Source organism: Meleagris gallopavo, chromosome 18 (assembly GCF_000146605.3).
Source record: "Meleagris gallopavo isolate NT-WF06-2002-E0010 breed Aviagen turkey brand Nicholas breeding stock chromosome 18, Turkey_5.1, whole genome shotgun sequence".
NCBI lineage: Eukaryota > Metazoa > Chordata > Aves > Galliformes > Phasianidae > Meleagris > Meleagris gallopavo.
The window spans coordinates 327299-332615 of record NC_015028.2 but is presented as its reverse complement, the minus strand read 5'-3'; the positions used below and the strand labels follow the sequence as shown (position 1 = coordinate 332615).

General features: G+C 50.6%; 1 long non-coding RNA gene across 1 annotated transcript; it reads right to left on the bottom strand.

Moving 5' to 3' along the window:
• Positions 1 to 2858: 2858 nt before the first annotated feature.
• On the bottom strand, positions 2859 to 5301 carry LOC109370413. Its single transcript, XR_002120518.2, has 3 exons — positions 4961 to 5301; positions 4319 to 4406; positions 2859 to 3609 (listed from the first exon to the last, which is right to left on the bottom strand). It is a non-coding gene; the product is annotated as an uncharacterized LOC109370413 (long non-coding RNA).
• Between the last annotated feature and the right edge of the window lie 16 nt (positions 5302 to 5317).

Here is a 5317-nt window from a genome sequence, read left to right as displayed (position 1 = left end):
TCACCCTAACCTCCCCCTTCCTGTTTCCAAATTAATAATAATAATAAAGTAATTAATTAAAGGGGGGGTGAAAGCTGTGCCCATCTGCTGAGTGACCTCCAGATGCTGACAGCTGCTGTGGGGCAGAGGGGAGGGGTGTGATTCTGACCCCCCCCATCCCTCCCACATTTCTGGATGGGAAAAGGAAAATAAAGTAATAATAATAATGAGAAAGAAAGAAAGAAAGAATTCAGGGGAATTCCTGAGTGCCAAAAAGGGATTTTGTAATTGAAAGGAAATGAAAAGAATCCCTGGGGCCTCCCCGAAGGCTTCCGGAGTTGGGGGAGGCACACGCGTGTGAGTCACTGTGTGCCCATACGATCCCCAGATTCCCATAACCCCACATCTCTGTGCCCCACAGACCCCCTGACCCCATGCCCCGTACATCCCCGTGACCCCATAACCCCATGTTCCTGTGCCCCACGTATCTCTATGACCCCACACCCCCACATCCCTGTGCCCCCATAACCCCACATCCCTGTGCCCCACATATCCCTGTGATCCTATGACTCCATATCTCTGTGCCCCACATATCCCTATGACTCCATACCCCCATGTCCCTGTGACCCCATAACCCCACATCCCTGTGCCCCACACAGCCCTGTGCCCCCATACCCCTATGTCCCTGTGACCCTATGACTCCATATCCCTGTGTGCCACATAGCCCTATGACCCCATATATCTCTATGACCCCATAACCCCATATCTTTGTGCCCCACATATCCGTATGACCCCATAGCCTCATATCTCCGTTCCCCACATATCCCTGTGTCCAATATCTTTGTGCCCCACATATCCCTGTGACCCAATTACTCCATATCCCTGTGAGCCCATAACCCCATATCCCTGTACCCCACATAGCCCTGTGACCCCATAACCCCATAGCCCACATAGCCTCTGACTGCACCCATTGCCACCCCAAATCCACTGCCCCGCACCCCATTGCCCCCATACCCCTCTGATTGCACCCCACAGCCTCCCACCCCATTTCTCACCTGTAAGCACACCCAGACAGCCCAGCAGCAATGGGACTGCAGTGCGACGCATTGTGGGATCAATAGGATCGCGGGGGATGGATCCTATGGGGATCCCCAGAAATCTGGTGTCCGAGTGGGATCTCCAAGAGCTCTCCCAATGGGGTCCAACTGGGAGCTCCGGGTGATGGGATCCGATGGGATCCAATGGGGATTTCCAGGTGATGGGATCCGATCAGGATTTCCAGGTGATGGGATCCGATCAGGATCTCCAGGTGATGGGGTCCAATTAGGATCTCCAAGAATTGTCCAGTGGGATCCAATGGGACACAATGGGGACCCCAGGACTCCCTCGATGGTTCCCACTCATCTCCTTCCGACCCCCGGCACTCAATGGGGTCAGAACCCCGGAGCCGCCCTACTGCCGTTCTACAGCCGTCCTACTGAGCTCCGCCCCCGGGGCCGCCCCTATTTCCATTGCGGCCCTATAGAGGCTGAGCCCCACCCCAGTATGGGGCGGAGGGACAACGGGGGGGGGGGTGTGGGGGGGAATTCCGGGCTGGAGGGGACTTTGGAGCGGGGAATGCCCGGGAAAGGGCGGGGAGGGGGAAGTCCCGCTATGGGGCGCGGATGGTTTCAGCCCTATAGACACAACCTGGAAAAGATTGAGCCCCCACTGCCCCTACGCGGGGCACGTTTGTGCCGCAGAGCCCCTACGTGTGACTCCATGTGACCCCACGACCTAAACTCCCCAAATCTGCGCCAAATCTGTGCCCCCCCCGAATCCCACACTCCGTCACTCCACGTGATTTCCCCCCCATGAAGTCACCTCATCCCCCAAACGCGTGGGTTTGAGTTCTGCTTTTTCTTTAAATTCCCGTTTTTGGGGACTTTTCTCACCCAACAGCAGCAGTGGGGCGACAGTGATGGGACCCCAGTAATGGAGGGGGGAACCCCATTGGGACCCCAATAATGGAAGTGGGCTGGCCCCCATATTCACAACGAGGTGACATCATGGAACCCCAGTAACAGTGGGTGACCCCAACTGAGAAGCACTAGGGGGAACTGAAGGGAAATCGGGGGCTCTGGGTGTCATTTTCTGCCAGGATATAAGGCAAATCCCCCCCAAATACGACACTCTCACCCAGAAATACCACTTCCCCCCCAAAATATGATAGGTTCTCTGAGAATTATGAAATTTTGTCCCCTAAAATAACATCTTTCACCCAAATATAGGACATTACCTCCCACAAATACCGGTTTTCACCCCAAAAATATGACACATCCTCCAAGAAAGCTAGTATTTCACATTTTTTGAAAGAAAACTGCTATTTCTGGGAGCAAATGTCATATTTTCTGGAGAAAACTGGTATTGCTAAGAGAAAATGTGATATTTATGGGGAGAAAATGTCATATTTATGGGGAAAAACTGGTATTTCTGGGAGCAAACGTCCTATTTTGGACCTGCCGTTTGTAAACATAGAAGGTCTGGTGAGGGATGTAAAGTCGGCAGACTCTTTCTCCCAGAAATCCGTTTTCTCCCCCAAAATGCGCCTTTTTCTCCCAGAAATCCCTGTTTTCTCCCCCAAAATGCGCCTTTTCCTCCCAGAAATCTCTGTTTTCTCCCCCAGAAATGTGCCTTTTTCTCCCACTTTTTTTCCCACTTAGTTATTTGTGGTTGAGAATGCCTTTTTTTGGGGTAGAAACAGCTTTTTCCCAGCAATAAAGTCGCATTTAATGGGAAAAACAGATATTTCTGCCTGATAAAGCCATATATCGGGGGTAAATCTGGTATTTCTGGTTCTAAGTATCATATTTATTTGGAAAAGCATTTATGTCTGCAAGGAAATGTCACGGTTTAGGGATTAAACTGTAGTTCTATTTAAAAATGTCATATTTGTGGGGCATAAACCTGTGTGTCTGGGAGAATAAGTCATAGTTTTGGGGACAAACAGGTATTTCTCAGAGGAAAACTCATTTTTGGGGGAGAAAACGTATTTTTGGGTTGGAATTGGTATTTCTGGGAGAAAGCGTCATGTTTTTGTGGAGAATTCTGCACGGAAGTGTCTGAAAACCACAAACCACAAGCCTTTCGACCTGGAGGGATCTTCCTCTCTGACCGTGAATCCCCTGGCATCCGCAGTTACTCTGCTCCTCTTATCCCCCTCCACGTAGGAGGTTTCCAATCCTTTGGGCTGGATTATTTCCTCTTAACTTGCCTGTGCTTGATGAGGAATGATGTGGAATGCCAATAGCAGAACTATAAAGCCGTGACAGAGGGGCTGTGGGGCTCTGAGGCACTTCTGGGCTCCTGAGGGGACCGGGGTTCTGAACAGGCCCCACCACCCCCCCACCTCCTTTGAGCCGCACCACTCTCTCCTTGCGCAGCTTTGGGGCTCCTTTCCCCTCCCATCGCTTTCCCTGCACGTTTTCCTGGCTGCCTTCTCTTATTCCTGTTGTTTCTTATCTTTCTTTAGGTGCTGCTTTTCATTCCAGGATCTCCAGCCTTACAGAGGAAATGGGGTTCATCTCAGAAGGCGCAGAGCATCTTTGGCTGTGAACTTCTCATTTCAGACAGGTGGGTCCCAAAGCAGAGCTGTGGGTGGAAGTGTCAGAGAAGGAGTTGGAAGCACTGCACGTCTCATTAGGGAAGTGAATTAATTACACTGATTGATTCCCAAGGTGGTATTTGAGCCGTGGAAGCAGCGATGGGCTTTAATGGCTTTCAGTGCTCCCTGCACAGAAGCATCCCTGAGGGCTTCTGATGGGTGAGGTGCACCCGCTGTGCACAGACCCCCGTGGCAGGGAGCACAATTAACAAACATACAGTTTGCAGAGTGCCGTGGTTAGAACAGTATTTTACAGGTTTTATAGTTAGAAAGATTACTGCAGAGGTAAGTAACTGGCAAGCAAAAATATATGAAATGCCCACCCATGTCCTAGGCTTGCAGTAGAAAACTCCAAAGGGAAGGACCTCTAGAAAGAGATTGTGACACAGTTATCTCTAGATCTGAGTCTGTGACAGGGACACAAACCCAGGCGATAAAAGAGAGGGGAGAAAAAACTACCCTACATATCAGTAGCACAGCCAGCCCCAGCCCCACGACCAGTGAGACAAGGCACATGGTGGGCCGTGCGCTCCAGGGAGGGGAGGAGAGTAGGGGGATGCAGATGGGCCTAACAAAAAATAAAGCAATGACCGTGATCTGAGGCAGAAAAATGACTTAATAAATCCAATCAAATCAAACAAACTGAGAGAGAAACAGAGCATCAAATAGGAGTTCCCGCACAGGAGAAGCACGCACCTTTTTCTCTGCTTTGATCCAGCCAGAAGCTCCGCCTTCCCTCCTCTGTACTCCAGGTCTTCCAGGAATGCTGCTCCTCTCCCCCTATCTGAGAACCCAAACAGCCCATAATGGCAGTCCAAGGACCAGAACACAAACTCCTTAACTTTACAGGATGTTCTGATGTGGAACACTGACAACAAAAATCACAAAAGCACAGCAAAGATCCTCCCCAATGGCAGCCAACCCTTAAGTGGGGTCTAGGAGAGGTGCAGCCAGGCTCCACCCTTCCATTCACACAACTGAATCGCCTTCAGCTGTGCTCCCACAGCTGACTCAGCCCTTGCCTCAGGTGATCCATCAGGGTTCAGGCCCTGACTCAACAGCTCTCATTCACAGAGCCATGAAATGACAGATGTGTGTCACTGGGAGCTGTGGGTGGGCAAACAGCACTCGCTGCATTCCTAGCAGTGCTTGCAGTCCTCTGCTGTCTGGGCTGCTCACACAGATATCAGCATCTGCTGTGCCAGCACTGAGATCTGTGCTCTGTTAGAAGAGTCACTGTATAATCAATGAATATTAAGATGTTACAATTACAAAATAAAAAAGAGAGTTACGCAAAACAGATTATAATACCAAAAAGAGAATAGAAAGAAAGCTTACCTGCATCCTGGGCTCAGTCACCAAACTGCAGCAGAGCGGATCTCCAGCAGAGCTCCTTCCCCACTCGCATCCAGTCCTTAAATGGGTCCAGGCGCGGTGCAGCCAGGCTCCGCCCCTTCCTGCAGCACAGGTGAGTTGCCTGCAGCTGTGCTCATTGCTGACTCATCGCTGCCTCAGGTGATCCATCAGAGCTTCAGGCCATGACTCAGCAGTTTTCATACAGTCACCAATTGGCATCAGGGACAGACTGGGATTAAAATATGCAGGCTATCGCAGGTCTTCCAGCTATAAACTTCCCTTGGCAGTCATTCACGTTATTCATTTTCTTTGCTCTATGGCTGTACCGGCACTTTAAGG